We start from the raw sequence: 18,330 nt of genomic DNA, 5'->3' as shown, positions 1-18,330 counted from the left end.
CTTCATTTATCAAATTAGGAGGAATGTAGAGGCGTATATTGATGACATGATAGTCAAATCTAAGCTACAGACGGATCACCTTGCTAACCTCCGAGAAACATTCACCACCCTTAGGCGGCACAAGGTCATGCTTAATCCCAAGAAGTGTGTCAAATCTAAGCTAGAGTCTGGGAAGTTTCTCGAATTTCTGATTGATCAAAGGGGGATAGAGGCCAACCCGAAAAGGTACAGGCGGTAATTGACATGAAGTCACCTCGCACTGTCAAGGAAGTTCAAAAACTTACCAGTTGTCAGGCGGCATTGCAGAGATTCCTCAGCCGGTCAGGTGACAAGTGCCTCTATTTCTTCCAGGCAATCAAAAAGAAGACTAGATTTGAATAGGGGGAAAATGCTGAGGCGACATTCTAGAAATGAAACAGCACCTCCACTCATTGCCATGGCTGGTTAGCCCTCTAGCAGGAGAGGTTCTCTATATGTATTTAGCTGTCTCAGATCATACCCTCAATGCCGTTCTCCTACCTGAAAGAGACGTCATTCAGCTCCCAGTATATTTCATTAGCCATGTACTTAGGAGTGCTGAGCTACGATACCCCTTGGTTGAAAAATTTAGCCTTGCTCTGTTCATGGCAATCAAGAAGTTGAAACCTTACTTTTTGGCACATCCGGTGGTGGTCTACATAGACCAACCCCTCAAGCGGCCAATGACAACCTTGGAGTCATCTGGCAGAATGCTCAAATGGGCTATTGAAATGCAAAGTCTGGAAATAACTTTCAAGCCTAGAAAGGCAGTGAAGGGTCAAGCATTTGCCGACTTCATTGTCGAGATGACAAGGCCGGCCCAGCCGGAAAATCTTGATCAGGTTTGGAAAGTGTATGTAGACGGGAGCTCCACTATGAACGGCTGTGGTGCAGGCGTAATTTGCAAGTCTACTAAAGGGGACAAATATGAATATGCACTACGGTTCAAGTTTCAGGCCTCGAATAATTAGGCAGAGTATGAGGCCCTGTTAGCCGGTATCCGCATGTGTAAAGCGATAGGGGCAAGGAAGGTTGACTCCTGTTCTGACTCCCAATTGATTGTTAGCCAATACAATGGTGACTACGAGGCCACCCATCCAGCTATGATCAAATATCTGCAGGCGGTCAAAGACGAGGCAGGGACACTTGACGAATTTCAACTAAGTCAAGTGCCCTGGTTAGAAAACAATCAGGCGGATGCACTCTCAAAGCTGGCATAATCCGCCTCCTATGATACGCCTAGGTCAGTCTTCTAGGAAGTCATGGAAAAAAGAAGCATTGAACCTGATCCCATTGGAGTTCTTGACCGAAGCTCAACCTGGATGGATGCCATCCGGGCTTATCTGGCAGACGACACTTTGCTCGATGGCCCTTCAAAAGCAGCGGCACTGAAGAAGCGGGCCGCAAGTTTTGAGATCCATAATGGAGAACTCTTCAGGAAGAGTTACCTCCAGCCGCTGCTAAAATGTATTACCTCTAAAAGGGGGAAAAAGTTCTAGAGGATCTGCACTCAGGCTTTTGTGCATCACATATAGGCGACAGAACTCTAGCAAAAAGGACCAGGCGGCGAGGCTACTTTTGGCCCACTCTTGAGGCAGACGCCATGGAAATGGTGTAGAAGTGTGATAAGTGTCAAAAATTTGGCAAACTCATACACCTTCCGGCTACTGATTTGACGGCTAACTACAGCCCAGTTCCATTTTTAAAATAAGGCATGGACATCCTGGATCCATATACGCCTACTACAGGCGGACGGAGGTACATCCTGGTTGTTGTAGATTACTTCACCAAATGGGTTGAGGTAGAGGCGATCAAAGGCATTAAGACTAAGGATGCCATCTCCTTCATTTGGAGGAACATCATCACCCGGTTTGGGGTACCTATGTCTTTGGTCTTTGACAATGGCCCTCAGTTTGAAACGCCTACCCTCAAGAGCTGGTTGGGAGATCAAGGGATCTCATATTGTTTTGCATCAGTCGGTCATCCCCAAGCAAACGGCCAAGTTAAAGCCTTCAACAAGTTCATCTCAGACGGCATTAAAAAGAAAATTGAAAGAGTTGGCGGTCTATAGGCAAATGAGTTGCCCCATGTCCTATGGGCCATCAGAACGAGTTAAAAAGGGGCGACCGGTGAAACCCCATTTCTCATGACGTACGGCACTGAAGCCGTCCTGCCTATCGAACATTACGAGCCAACACTTCGAATATGCTCTACGATGAAGAGGCTAATTGGGAGGCCATGCGTCTAACATTGGATTCACTCCCGGAGCGCAGGGGCAATGCCGCTTTGCGTCATGAGATATACCGTCTGAGAATGACGAGAGCCTACAATAGAAGAGTGCACAAACGACTTTTGAAAGTGGGGGACTTTGTGTTACAGAAAATGCAGGCCACCGGTAGGGCCAATGAGCAAGGAAAGCTAACCTCCAATTGGGAAAGCCCCTACCGAATTTTTGAAGAAGTTAGAGGTGACTCCTACCTCCTGGAAACTCCAGACGACAGGCAGCTAGCCAGAACTTGGAATGTAGATAACTTGAAAAAGTACTACTTATAAAGACTTGTAGAGACTTGTAAATCTTTGTAAATAGAGTATGTTAATGAAAATATGCTTTATTTATATTCTCTTGTACTAAGTCCCATGTGTGTAATGCACAACCGGGCATACGTTTGCTCGAAATTGATTAGATATAAGCTAAGTCTCAAACTTAGAAGCTATTTATAAGGCCAATGGCCAGATAGCCTTCAAACCTCCTGCTCCAACATGAGCAGGCAACCGGCGACGCCCATCTGGGTGAATTCGTCGAAGAGAGCATCTCCCATTTGGGTTTTACATCGTTCTATAAATCATAACTCAAGTGGCTTTAACCGACTGTCTAGGTTAAAGGTAACTCACGACCATTTGAATAATCAATTGAAACCTAGATATAACCGGTCGTTGCTTCAAAGCAACACAAACGGTAGCTAATATCTTGGTCAAGTATAACCGGTCTTTGCTCAAAGGCACTACAGCCGGTTACAAACCCAGATTAAACAAGGTTAAACCTTAGCATTAATTCATAACCTGGTTATGATGACTACGCCCGGCCAATGGCCGCCTACATCCTAACAAACGGCGATGACAGATACCCAAAGGGTAACTCGCAGCTAGTTAAGAGAATAATCTAGGTTGGTCCTAGCCGACACCGTTTGCTAATCCAACTTGTTGAATAATTCTACTTTAAATATGGTCAATGACCGTCTTTCTATCCGTCCGGATGCTTGATTAGATGGCTGTCTGCTTGGGGTTGGGCAATATCAAGCAGACAACCGTCCAGGGGCAGGTAAAGCCAATGCATCCGGTATACCGCATGTGCTGAGTAACTTGGCAAAAAGAAAAAAGATTTGTACGAGCATACTAGAAAAATTGCAAGAAAAATTGCAAAAATTGAAGCAAATTATGTCAAAGGCAAATATGGGAAAAACCGACTCAGTCGGAAAATTCTATTAATAAAAAATAGTCAGTCGGAACTACGTCTGGGGAAAAGAAGAATACATGAGATACTCGGCTCGCAGGCCGGAGATAAAAAAAAAAAAAAAAAAAAGAGAGAGAGAGAAACAACTAGGTTCATTGCTGCTGATGCTGGGGAGGCTGAGACGTCTGGCCCTGGCCGGATGGAGGAGCATCTTGAGTTTGCTGAGGTTAGGCTTCATTAGCCTTACCCAGCGCTCGTTCTTCCACCTGCTCCTCATCTTCCTTGACAATGCCAGCCCATTCTTCGAAGGGAGCCGGCTTCTCAAGCCTAAGAGACTGAGCATCGTACACCTCTATGGCATACTTGTACCTTAGCTCAAAGAACTCCCATTCGGTGTCCGGGTGGATGAGGGTCTAGGCCATTTTCATGCGAGCCTTGCAGTCCGGCTCATTTTCAGCAACCAGCCGATCCTGCTCGGCTGCCAACTTAGCCTTGTGATCAGCCTGCGTCTGGGTCAACTCGTTCTTCAGTCGGGAGACGTCTGCCCTTAATTGGGTGTTCTCCTTGCCATCATCCCCCAGCGCTTTGATATCGGTTTGGAGATTTTTCACTTGCAGCTCAAAGTCATCCGTCTTCTTATTGGCCGTGTCAGCAGCCGTAGTAAGCTCCTTGATCAGCTCCTCCTGTTTCATCTCCCGGCTTTTAGTTTATGTTTCAAAAATTGAAGTGTTGTATTGAGTAACGTCAATAAGGTTAGCCACCCGCCTATTGGCGTCTCTTACCTCCTCTTGCTTCTTCCTTAAGGGAACTTTGAGGCCGTCTACTCTTAGCATCACCTGCAAAATCAGCCGGAAAAGGGGTAGTCTCTCAATTATGGTACAACCGGCAAAAGAGTAAATAATACAAAAGCACCCCAATCGGCATATTACCTCAGCAAGCAGGGAGTTGATGCGGTCAATGTTGACCTGGTGCAAACCCGACACCGCCTCCTTCTCGGACCGGGTGAGGGTCCTCAACATCCTCTTGACATATTGTTGGAGGTCAAGCCAACGAAAAGAGGCATCTGCACCAACAGAGTTATGTGTTAAGTTTCGAGCATAGGCGGCACCTATATTCTACCGGCTACCTGAAGAATCCCCTGGTTGGGTAGCTTGGGACTTGAATCGCATAGGCCCAAGTGGACAGGGGGGTTAAAGGTGAAAGCCATACCTTCATTATCGGGCTGAGGGGTCATCCCACCCCCAGCCGCATTGGAACCAGTCGCTACAGCAAGCTGTCGGCTCGAGGGAGTTTTAGGCTCCCTCGTCTCAACCTCAGCCGTCCTTGTGCTTAGGCCAAGGTCTTTTAGGCTCTTGCCTGCTAAGGTGGGCCTGTCAGGCACAGGCGGCCTTCCAGAAGAGGGAGGGGCAGCCGGAACCCTCCTGGACTTGGAACGAGGCTGTGAGGGCTCCTTGCCCGGTCTTTTTAGCATCTTTGTTAGGGAGCGAGGAACATTCTTGCTCCTCATCTTCCTCGATAATGCCAGCCCATTCTTCAAAGGGAGCCGACTTCTCAAGCCTAAGAGACTGAGCATCGTACAACTCTGTGGCATACTTGTACCTTAGCTCAAAGAACTCCCATTCGGTGTCCGGGTGGATGAGGGTCTAGGCCATTTTCATGCGAGCCTCGCAGTCCGGCTCATTTTCAGCAACCAGCCGATCCTGCTCAGCTGCCAACTTAGCCTTGTGATCAGCCTGCGTCTGGGTCAACTCGTTCTTCAGTCGGGAGACGTCTGCCCTTAATTGGGTGTTCTCCTTGCTAGCATCCCCCAGCGCTTTGATATCGGTTTGGAGATTTTTGACTTGCAGCTCAAAGTCAGCCGTCTTCTTATTGTCCGTGTCAGCAGCCGTAGTAAGCTCCTTGATCAGCTCCTCCTGTTTCATCTCCCGGCTTTTAGTTTATGTTTCATAAATTGAAGTTTTGTATTGAGTAACGTCAATAAGGTTAGCCACCCGCCTATTGGCGTCTCTTACCTCCTCTTGCTTCTTCCTCAAGGGAACTTTGAGGCCGTCTACTCTTAGCATCACCTGCAAAATCAGCCAGAAAAGGGGTAGTCTCTCAATTATGGTACAACCGGCAAAAGAGTAAATAATACAAAAGCACCCCAATCGGCATATTACCTCAGCAAGCAGCGAGTTGATGCGGTCAATGTTGACCTGGTGCACACCCGGCACCGCCTCCTTCTCGGACCGGGTGAGGGTCCTCAACATCCTCTTGGCATATTGTTGGAGGTCAAGCCAACGGGAAGAGGCATCTGCACCAACAGAGTTATGTGTTAAGTTTCGAGCATAGGTGGCACCTATATTCTACCGGCTACGTGAAGAATCCCCTGGTTGGGTAGCTTGGGACTTGACTCGCATAGGCCCAAGCGGCCAGGGGGGTTAAAGGTGAAAGCCATACCTTCATTATCAGGCTGAGGGGTCATCCCACCCCCAGCCGCATTGGAACCAGTCGCTACAGCAAGCTGCCGGATCGAGGGAGTTTTAGGCTCCCTCGTCTCAACCTCAGCCGTCCTTGTGCTTAGGCCAAGGTCTTTTAGGCTCTTGCCTGCTAAGGTGGGCCTGTCACGCACAGGCGGCCTTCCAGAAGAGGGAGGGGCAGCCGGAACCCTCCTGGACTTGGAACGAGGCTGTGAGGGCTCCTTGCCCGGTCTTTTTAGCATCTTTGTTAGGGAGCGAGGAACATTCTTGCTCCCCGTCTGAAAAAGAAACAAAACAACCGGTTAATATCAGAATTGACATCAAACTATACAGACGGTAAAAGAGCTCAGCCGGAGCTTACCCCATCATCCTTGGTCGCCAGTTGGGCCCTCTTCTTCTTTAATTGATCCTTCCGGATCTGAGCAGCAGATTTAGCAGGCGTCTTCTCTAGAGGCACCATATCTAATCCTTTCTCTGCAAAGAAAATCAAAGTCAAATTCCATTTAAGCATGATACAGACGGCATAAAGTGCCGATTATCAGTCAACATACGTTTGCTAAACATTGTGCTAAGGCCACAAGCGGAAAGGAACGCCTCTTCCTTTAGCCAGTCTAGATGAGGGACCCAGTTCTTAGGGACAATGATTTCAGTCCCATCATCCAAAGGCATTGAGGTTCTCTTGAAGAGCCCCGTCTCCATTATTTGCATCCAGGCCTGTTCCGGTACTTTAGGAAGGGCGCATTTCTTTCCAAGGAGAGCCGGGTGCTTATTGTAGTGACGCAGCCGATGGTTCAGACGCAACAATGGAGAAGAAATCAAGTAAAACTTGCTCTTCCAGCTGCTCCGGATGTGTGGTCAATGTATACCACGCATTCCAGCCGCCTGGGGCCCGGTTAAGGTAGTGCATATGTGCAAACGCCTCCCAGCTAGGCGTTATGTCCTGCATCTTGCAAGCGGCTATGTATCCTAATATATTCTCCCAAGAATTGGGTGTTAGCTGCCAAACGCCAAGGTCGTAGCCTCTTAGAATGGCTTTTATTGTATTATGGAGGGGGAACCGGAGGCCTGCTTTAAATGCCGCCTCATAGCAGCCTAAATAGTCATCGGCATGATCAAGGTCGTCATCCCAGACGACGATTGCCTCCATAGACGGCACTACAATTTCCCATCCTTCCCCAACCGGGAAATTCTTCAAAAATCTAGGTAAGGTAGCGTTCAGAGTGACCACATCCTTGGCGGACATGTGCGCCTCTGTTGGATTATTGATTGAGGGCCATTTATATGCCTCCTCATCTCCTTGGGGGGCATCCGGTTCCAAGGTAGACTCTAAAGAGTCAGATTGTTGGACGGTCTCTTCACCACCTATATCCTCGGACTCTTCTAAAATATCATCACTAGGCGTGCTAAGTACACCCGGATGGTCATAATGTACAAGGTCAGCCGGAGCTTCGACTGAGCCGTCTGATTGGTAGTCGGGGTCTACAGCCATCCGTCTCGTCCGAGCCATTTTGTCCTGCACATGAACAGAGACGGTCGGATTCGCAGAAGAGTAAGGGTGGTCCAAACACCCCTACACAGCATCCCCAGTCCTAGACTCAGTCGTATCCGGTGACCGGCTGACAACTGTCCTAGGCCATGTCGTGTATGTGTTGGGTGAGTCCATTATTCTTTACAAGCTATACAACCAGAAAAAAAAAACTCAAAAAATTTGCAAGGGGTAGAGACGGTACCTCAAAGAAGTTTTGAGTTTGGGGGAGGTTGACTATTTGGATCAGAAACCGGAACTCACTTTGTTGCTTGCTAGATACCCAGACGGTTGCCCGGATGTACCCACTTGAAGAGCAACTGAAAATTGTAGAAAAACCTAGACGTTCCTCTGATGTTTTGCTTGAAGATATCCCATACGGTTGACCGGCTGTGGGTGTATTGAAAGCTAGGAGGATGTCAAAAGACCCTCAGGCGGTTTCAATATGTTTTGAATGAAGAGCACTCAGACGGTAGCCGGTTGACTGAAGAAAAGGAAGACGGTTGTGCAAGAAATAGCAGCCGGTATTAGAGCGTTTTCTCAGAAAAATTTCGCAAAAGTGAATAAGTGTTGAAATGAAGGGGGGGGGGGGACCTCTACTTATAGAGAACCCCAGAAGGCGAACCGTCACCTTTCAAGTTCAGATTAAAAAAAAAGGGAGAGAGAGATAAAGAGAAGGAGACGAAACGTCACCTCCTCAAATCATGACACCTGTCATAGGTGCCACGTGGCAAGCCACGTGACGCCTATGGGGGGAAATTGTTTAGGGTAAAACTACCCCTGTCCACGTGGACCAATCGCGTGTTGACATGTGTCAGCATCAGAGAGGTTGTGAGAGAACCTCTCCTCTGGTGACACGTGGCATTCCAACCCATGAAAGGGGAACTAATCCCCTTACAATATAAATAAAGGAAAATCCTCATTTATTACACATTCATATATATACACAAAAACCCGAGCAATATTAATTGCAGAATTCTCTCGAAATCCGAGAGAAAAAACCTTTATATTCCACACTTTTATACATCCGGACACGTTCTAACTTGATCGTCGGAGGCGGAACTCCACCCAACCGGAGTTTTCCGTGGATTTGCAGGTACAGACAGTCGACGCACATTCTTATTGGAATCGTAATTCTCCCGAGGGACTCCAAAAACCATGAAACACTCACCATACAACACAAGTCACTTACCTTTGACTCATTACTCTACTTTATTTATTAATAAATAGATTTGGATAACGCATCGAATGGGTTTCCTTCCTTAACTATGCCTTAATAATAAGGGGCCCCTCACTTGGGAGCTAACCAAGTGAGTACCCACTAGTGTCACCTTGTGACGAAATTCAAGCGCATAATAATAATAATAAAAGGATGTTCAGCGTCCAGTACCCCTGTAGAAGCTATGGTTAAATATAAAACCCATAACTCCCCCATATGTTCATACTCTAGGTGTATATGTTCCAAGATTTTGGTGGTATCCTCGTACACTTTACGTAATTTACCAACTTAACATGTGATGAGTCCAACCAATCAATCAAGAACAAACATAACAATAATCAACACACAGTTCCATTTCATTCTTGAATTAATTAGTGAGCACATAGAATTTATTTTTATTAGGGTTCCTTATTACCTAGTTTTGTGCACAAGATTGCACTATTACTACCTTGGTGCATAAAATGCACTAAACTTCCTTAACTCAATCTCAACTTATGTGAATGAGTAATAAACTAACTTCCTTGACTCGACCTCAAATTATGTGGGTGAGTAAATAAATAAACTAACTTTCTTGACTCAACTCTAATAATATATGGGTGAGAATAAAATCATGAATCATGCTCAATAAACATAACTTTAGCTCTTTTCAATAAACATAAGTCTTGCTTATTAAATACATGTCTTCTTGATAATGAATAATAAATAATATAATATGATTCAATTACTTTCAACTTGTATCAAGCTCATAACAACTATTCCAACATATTTACATGCTTACATATAAGACATGGATAATCAAATCAATTCAAGTATCACAACAACAACTTAACATGATACTAATCTCATACTTGGTAACAAATTTAACTTCCTAACATGGTACTACGCATAATTAACACACCCTACGCTCATACATACCTCAGATCGTTTTTCTAACTAGCCACAATGCTAGAAATTACTCATTTTAAAGTCTCTTACAATATCAAATACATAAACACAATTACTCCTTTGGTTACACAAATTTCCAGCAACTTTTTAACACTTTAAAACCTCTCTAATAAACTGAAATTTTTGTTTAAAACTCAATTGTAGTGTTTATATAAAAATTCCACTATACTTTTTAAGGTTTAAACCCCTCAAATAAATCTAAAAATTCTATTAAAACCTTCTCTACTTATGGGTAATTAAACCCTTTTTTATAAAAACATAATAGAAGTGGTAAAAATAAAATTCCAGCAATATTATATTAACAAAAACTCATTAAAACTCCATAAAAATATAGTCTTTAAGCTTTATTATCACTCACAATCAATGGGTATACAAAACCCCCAAATCAATTGCAAGTTGGAACCTTAAAAATCAAATCTTTAATACTACTCAAACCCTAACTTTAAATCTTATAACTTTTGAAATTAAAACACTACATAATATGAAATTATACTCTTTAATCATCCAAAACACAATTTTTAAACATACTAATCATGTTTAAACAATTAAAATCAATACCTAAAATATATAATTATAGGAATAATAAGTAAAATCAAGAGGAGAAAGAGAGAGAGGGAACCACCATGGGTGGTCGGCCGTGGGTCGCAAGTCGCAGGCATAGGGTGGTCGTCGGAGGTGGAAACATTAGAAAAGAGCTATGCCGGATTGCATTAAGAGGAAATATGTGTTTGCTGTGCTCACTGGTCTTGTCTACTCTATTTGGATGGCTAGGAATGAGACTCTATGGAACAAAGTTGTTTTTCACCCTAGAAGGCTCTGTTACAGACTGTGTACTAGTATCATTGATAGAATCCAACAGGTCATTAGTAGTAAATGGAAGAGAAACCATTGTAAATGGTTGTATGAGCTTAAACATTGTATTCCTAGTTATACTGTGTTGATGCTGGCTAGTTCTTTTGATGTTTGTTCTGTTCCCTGGTGTCACGGTCCGAGAGTTTTGGCACTGGATCGTGCGGCGCGCACTTGTCTATTGACGACAAGGACGCAAGCCTAGAGCAAAGGGGGTTCGTGGCACACAGCAGCACGGACCAAAGGTATCTCAACGAAGCACTCATCAACAATGAGTGCTGAGTCGGGGCTTGTGACGGCCGATATTTCGAAGCGGGCACAAGCGAGACCGACAATGAGGAAGGCGTCTTTTGAGGTTCTCTTGGTTTGGTGGGGAGGCTTTAAAACAAGGCAAGCACAATATCTATAAAGGATTAAATCAACACACAAGTCTTAAAGCAAAGGCAACCTGGATAGGAGCTTTCATTCATTCAACCATTCGCCCCATAAAGAGCTTTATATTGATTACATGGATAAAATACTAGTGAACGCTGGAACTACAGTAACACAATAATTTCCCCTAGAGCCTAGAAAGCAAAAAGAAAGACGTAGAAGACACTACATAAGGAAAATACAAGGAAAAAGGAAGGGGGATACATAGAGAAAGAGGCGGATTCTAACATCCTCCCCCACTTAAGCTGTCGACGACCTCGTCAACTTACAAAACAAAACATATATGTGAAGAAGAAGAAATAACAGCTTCACTCTTCTGTTGCTGGTGTAGCTCTCGTCCATGTTGGCGCGGTTACTGGTGTTACGGTTGCTGTCTTCCGGATCTGGATGATAAGGCTTGAGGCGGCTAACGTGGAAGACAGGGTATATCTTCATCCACGTAGGCGGTTCAACCTTGTACGCACTCTTCCCAATTCGTTTAGTGATGCGGATGGGGCCTTCATATTTTCTGATCAGCCTGCAATCTCTTCCTCTAAGGAACTTGAGCTGTTCTGGGAGGACCTTCACCATAACCATATCCCCTACATCAAACTCCACCGGTCTTCTATTCTGGTCGGCCCACTTCTTCATTCTCTTCGATGCCCGTTCCAAGTATGCGCGAGCAATTTCCATGTTTTGCTGCCACTCTCGCTTAAACTCTCGTGCTTCGCGGCTCCTCCCATCTTCTGATGTTGCTATGGTGTAAGGCAGGAGAGGTTGTTGGCCCATCACCAGTTCAAACGGACTTCTGTTGGATGCGGTACTCTTTTGGGAATTGAAGCAAAGTTGGGCGACATCAAGGAGCTTCACCCAATCCTTCTGGTTGGCGCTGACGAAATGTCTCAAGTATTCCTCTAAAAGACCGTTGAATCTCTCTGTTTGGCCATCAGATTGAGGGTGGTGGCTTGAAGACATGTTTAAGTCTAACCCCATCAGCTGGAATAACTCTGTCCAAAATATGCTCGTGAATCTAGTATCTCGGTCGCTGACTATGCTTTGGGGCAACCCTAATACTTCACGACATGTTTAAAGAATAAAGTCGTCGTCTCCTCCGCACCACAAGTCTTCTGCATGGGAACAAAGGTGGCATATTTGGAGAATCTATCAATCACCACCATCATTGCGGAGTACTGGTCCACCTTGGGGAGACCACTGATGAAGTCCATTGATATGCTTTCCCACGGACGCGTCGGCACGGGAAAAGGATCTAGGAGGCCTCCAGGTTTCTGACGGTCTACCTTGTCCTGTTGACAAACCAAGCAGGTCCGGGTGTAACTCATGACATCTTCTTTCATTCTCGGCCAATAATACCCCAAAGAGAGTAAGCTTAACGTCCTCTGCCAACCTGGATGTCCGGCCCATAGGGTATCATGACATTCCTTCAAGAGCATCTTCCGTAGGCCTCCCGCCTTTGGTATGAATAGCTTGTTACCCTTTGTGAAAATGAGCCCGTCTTCTATCCAGAAGCGTCTTGTCTTTCCTTCTTCTATCAGCCCCTTAATAGTGTTCGTCATGGGGTCTTCTGAGAGGTGTTGCTTGACTTGCTCTTTGACTGAAGTGGTGACATTGTTGGCTGACATGGGGGATAGTCTCTGTAGTGGGGCCAGATCGGCACGACGACTCAAGGCATCAGCAACCCTGCACCTGGCTCCAGTCTTATACGTGAACTCCACATCAAAATCTGTTAGGACCTCCTGCCAACGAGCTTACTTCCCCGTTAACTTAGGTTGGGTAAGGAAGTAGCTGGCCGCAGTGTTGTCGGTGCGAACAATAAACTTCCCTCCCAACAAGTAGTGTCTCCACCCCTTCAAGCAATGAACAATGGCTAACAGCTCTTTTTCTTGGGCAGCATACCTTCTCTCGGCTCCACTCAACTTCCGGCTCTCATAAGCAACAGGGTGACCTTCTTGGAGTAAGACCCCGCCCAATGCATAGTCGGACGCATCCGTCTCAACTTCAAACGACTTGTTAATGTTAGGGAGGGCTAGAACCGGTTCTTTCATCACTGCTTCTTTGAGTTTGAGGAAAGCCCCTTGTTGTTTCTCCAACCAGCTCCACTTGTTATCTTTCTTCAACAAGTCCGTGAGGAGACTTGCTATCTCTGAATATCCTTGAATGAAGCGGTGATAGTAGTTAGCCAACCCCAAGAACGACCTTAACTCTGAGACGTTCTTCGGAGCTTGCCAATCACTGATGGCTTGGATTTTCTTAGGATCCATCCTTATGCGGCCTCCTCCTACAAAGTGTCCAAGGAAGCTTACTTCTTCCTTCGAAAAAGCGCATTTTTCCAGCTTCACGAATAGGTGATGTTGTCTTAATTTCTCAAACACCTTCCTCAGGTGTTCTAAGTGATCCTCCAGGGTGTTGCTGAAGATCACAATGTCGTCCAAGTAAACGACCACAAATTTATCAAGGTAGTCGTGGAAGACTTGATTCATCAAGGTGCAGAATGTTGCAGGCGCGTTGGTTAGCCCAAACGGCATGACCAACCACTCAAACGCGCCATATCTGGTGACGCAGGCCGTCTTTGGTTCATCTCCCTGAGCAATTCGAACTTGATGGTAGCCAGACCTTAGATCAAGCTTTGTGAAGTACACAGCGTCCCTCAGCTGATCGAACAAGTCTGCCACCAACGGTATTGGATAGTGATTTCTCACTGTCAGCTTGTTTAGGGCTCTATAGTCGATGCACAATCTCAAACTCCCATCTGGTTTCTTCTGGAAGAGGACTGGTGCCCCATAGGGAGCTCTAGAGGGTCGGATAAAGCCAGCTTCCAACAACCCATCTAGCTGCTTACGCAGTTCCGCGAGTTCATGAGGGGCCATCCGGTAGGGGCTTCGCGCGGGTGGTCTAGCACCTGGCACCAATTCGATGCTGTGATCTATGGCCCTTCGAGGGGGAAGAAATTTTGGGAGCTCCTTAGGAAGGATGTCTGCATATTCCCCAAGTAACTCTCCTATCACTTCCGGAATATCACCTTCGACCTCCTCATCTTTCATCGAGAGAGTGGCGAGGAACGTGGGTTCCTTTCTCCTCATCCCCTTCTTGAGTTGCATTGCTGATAGCAGGGGGCCTTTCAACTCTTTCCCTTTTTCAGGCTGAGCGTGTGTCCGTAGGAGGCACGGTTGGTGGCTTGTCACAAGTAAGGACCCTAGGTGGGGCATCGGAACAGCCTTGCTCCTGTGCAGGAAATCCATCCCAAGGACCAGTTCAAAATCGTCCATAGTTGCCACCGTAAAGTCCAAACCCCCACTCCATTCCCCAATCCTTGTATTCACATTCTTTGCCACGCCACAAGTTGGTTGTGCTTCAGAGTTCACCGCTTTCATGCGACCACCACTATGCACGGCTCTCAACCCTAACCTGTTTGCCTCGCGCTTCGTGATGTAATTATGAGTGGCCCCTATATCAACCATCGCCCGAGCCTTCTTCCCGTTTATCCAGACATCTACGTACATCAGGCTGGTAGCCCAACCCTTATCTTCCGACGTTTCTTTACCCATAGCGTACATGCAATACACTGCCCCCAAGTTAGAGGGTTCTTCTTCGCTTCCCACGTCCTCCTCTTTGTCATCTCCTTTATGAGGGTCAGAGGACATTGAGGAGAGTTTCTTCTGGAGGTTGCTATTTCCGACTTATGTTGGCACTCAAACCATTTGTGCGGCCCTTGACAAAGTTTACAGGTGAGGGGTTTGTTCCATGATGATGATGAGCCCGAGGACCCACCTCTGTTTGTAGACGCGGTGAAGACATTCTTCCGCGAGTCTTCTCCCCCATTCCTGAACCTATTCCCCACACTGTTCGAGCTAACCTGAGAATTACCACTGGTGCTCCTTGGGGTGCTTGATGTTGACCCACTATTTCCCTTCTTCTGGATTGATGCTTTGTCTGATGAGTAATCCATCAACCTTTCAGCTGCAGCTATAGCACCCGATAAGGTATCAATTTTCTGGCGCCATATCTCCCTTTGAGCCCAATCTTTCAGATCTTGCACAAAGTTGAATAGGCGATCCTTCTCTGACATGTCAAGAATCTCTAACATGCACACCGAATATTCCTTCACATACTCCCGAATAGAGGTCTTATGTTGCAGGGTTGCAAGCTTGGTGCGAGCGACAAACTCAGTATTCTCGGGGTAAAATTGAGCCATCAGCTCTTTCTTTAGATCCTCCCAAGTGTCTATTGACGTTCTCTTAGCTTGAATATCGGCATACTTGGTGCGCCACCAAAGATTAGCATCGTCCACTAAGTACATCGTTGCAGTATCAACCTTCAATTCATCCTCCAACCGACATATACGGAAGTATTACTCCATGTCGAAGATGAAGTTGTCAACCTCCTTCGAGTATCTCGTGCCATTAAAGGTCCGAGGTTTAGGAGGTTTTATTATAGTACCTCCACTATCCCCAAGCCCTCTTTGGGCACGCATCAAGGTGGCACATTTGTCTTGTGCCTCATCAGCTAAGCCTTGCACAAAGTTAAGCTGCTCCGTCAACCCATCCACCGTCGACTCGAGCCTCTCCATTTGCTCAGCTTGCTTTATTACAATATCCTCGAGCTTGGGCATCCTTTCTTCCAGCATAGCCCACTGTTCTGACTTTCCTTCAAGCCAAGCAAGTCTTTCTTCCAACGTATATCCTGGCATCTCTTCGTTCGGCATATCTCGAGCAACCTGGCTCTGATACCAACTGTCACGGTCCGAGAGTTTTGACACTGGATCGTGCGGCGCGCACTTGTCTATTGACGATAAGGACGCAAGCCTAGAGCGAAGGGGGTTCGTGGCACACAGCAGCACGGACCAAAGGTATCTCAACGAAGCACTCGTCAACAACGAGTGCTGAGTCGGGACTTGTGACGACCGATATTTCGAAGCGGGCACAAGCGGGATCGACAATGAGGAAGGCGTCTTTTGAGGTTCTCTTGGTTTGGTGGGGAGGCTTTAAAATAAGGCAAGCACAATATCTATAAAGGCTTAAATCAACACACAAGTCTTAAAGCAAAGGCAACCCGGATAGGAGCTTTCATTCATTCAACCATTCGCCCCATAAAGAGCTTTATATTGATTACATGGATAAATACTAGTGAACGCTGGAACTACAGTAACACAATAATTTCCCCTAGAGCCTAGAAAGCAAAAAGAAAGACGTAGAACACACTACATGAGGAAAATACAAGGAAAAAGGAAGCGGGATACATAGAGAAAGAGGCGGATTCTAACACCTGGGTTAGCCTGTTAGCCTTGGTGGTGGTGTTTTGGCCCTATGTGGGTTGTTGTAGTTTGGGTTGAGGGCTTGCCCTCTTTCTTTTTTGGTAATTAAATCTGCTTACTTACCAAAAAAAAAAAAAAAAAAAAAAAAAAAAAAAAAAAGAAGAAGAAGATGAATAGATGGTGGATGGAGGAAGACAGTGAGAGTGAGGAACAACAGAATGGGGGGGAAAGATATGATGTTGAGGAGAGAGGAGAGAGAAGAGAGAGATAAAACGAGAGACTGATATGAGGAAACAACAGAAAGAAAGAAGAGGGGAAATAGAAAGAAGGAAAAGGCGGGGTTTTTTTTTATTACAATTGGCATCGGTTAACCGGTGCCATTTCAAGAAATTTGCACCGGTTTGGTTTGAATCAGTGGCATTTCTCTTACACTAAATCCTGCCTTGTTTTTTTCCCACTGGTTAACCGGTGCTAATTTGTGTTTTTCTTCTAGTGATAGATTGGACAGGCTTGGTTTATTACCAATTGTCGTAACCATACCCCGACACATCATTGAAGACACTGTTAATCATCTAAACGAAGACTATGTGCTAGCACCAATGGAACTAGTTAACATACCAATGTATTGAAGAAATTACAGTAAGGTAAAGTTGAGAAGGGTTTTTCTTTTTTTTTTTTATTTGTATTTTGAAAACTTAATTTCATTCTATTAATGTCTTAGAATAATTCTATTCTAGTACTTTGTTGTATTGTTCAAAGACACTTATCTTTAAGTAGTAAGTTTACAAGGTATTTTATGTATTGAATATGAACTAGCCATGGTATATGGAAATTAATGTAGGTGGTATCTATGATGATTTAAATATGATGTACCTTTTGAAAATATGAATAACAACTTCTATGATTTGTGGTTTACAATGTATTATTTGCAATTTATATGGTTTCTACTTCATCATTTGACAACCTAATTAGGCCATGACCTCTCACTAAGCTATATGATCATAGAATTCATAACCTTTCCTCTCAGAGAACCTCATTCCCTAATTAGATTATGACCTCTCACTATATGAACATAGAAGTCATAACTTTTCCTCTTAGAGAACCTCGATCAATATAACCAACACTTTACCAAGCTACACCTAACCGCTTAAAGAGAGGTTCTTGGAGAGTATTAATAACTCAATAACCATGTCCAACATCTACTAACAATGAGGTGGGCAACAATTGACAAAGTGGAAAAATATCAAACCTCTCATTTAACCAATACTCATCACCGAAGAATATTAAATGTAGCCACTAACAAAAGGCAGGCACCACAATTCACAGGACAACAATATTCAACATCATCCAACAATAAACAATTCACAGACTACCATCGATCATACAAAATCAGAAAACCTAATTCACAAGCCAACAAAATTCATCATCACCCAACACAATTCATAGGACAAAAAAGTTTAAAATCAAGAAACAAGGAACAACAGGAGCAACAGTAATGAATCACAACTCAAATGTATAGGTAACATAATCCAACCCAAGCCTACAACAACCAACCATATTTACCATAGGTATAACCATAATACGATTGACAGAATGTAAAACATAGAGCACGTGTATTTCAATAAAGAAAGAGTTAAAGAACTTAGCTACACAGTGCAACAACACCACTGTTGAGGCAAATATTGTTCTAAGCCAACAAGTCAAATACCCTATCTTGTTCTAGAGTATAAGGGGGGGTTGTCCCTCGAGTTACTAGTTTCAAAAGATTGATAACCTCACTAACATAACAAAAGCAAACAATAAAGAAGCTTCGCAAAGAAATTAAACAAGTTAGATTGCTTAAAAAAACGAGCTGAGTAGATAAACATATGATAAAAGATGCAAATGCTCTCCATTAATCAATAACTATATACTAAAAGACACACTAACAATGACATGTGTCACCTCCTGGTGTGTCCTTAGTATATATATATTTTTCCCCTTTGCTTAACATAATTATATTTAAGAAACAAATCTTATACAAAAATAATTCCCTAATATTATATAATATAATTACTTAAAATAAAAAGATTTGACATATGTTTAACACATATATTTATAGCTATTTAAAAAACCATTCATTTCAATCTTTAAATATTATTTTACAATTATCACATCTTTAATTTATTACATATCATTTTATAT

The sequence above is a fragment of the Chenopodium quinoa genome, unplaced genomic scaffold, assembly GCF_001683475.1.
Source record: "Chenopodium quinoa cultivar QQ74 unplaced genomic scaffold, ASM168347v1, whole genome shotgun sequence".
Taxonomy (NCBI): Eukaryota; Viridiplantae; Streptophyta; class Magnoliopsida; order Caryophyllales; family Amaranthaceae; genus Chenopodium; species Chenopodium quinoa.
This window is presented reverse-complemented; position numbering follows the sequence as displayed.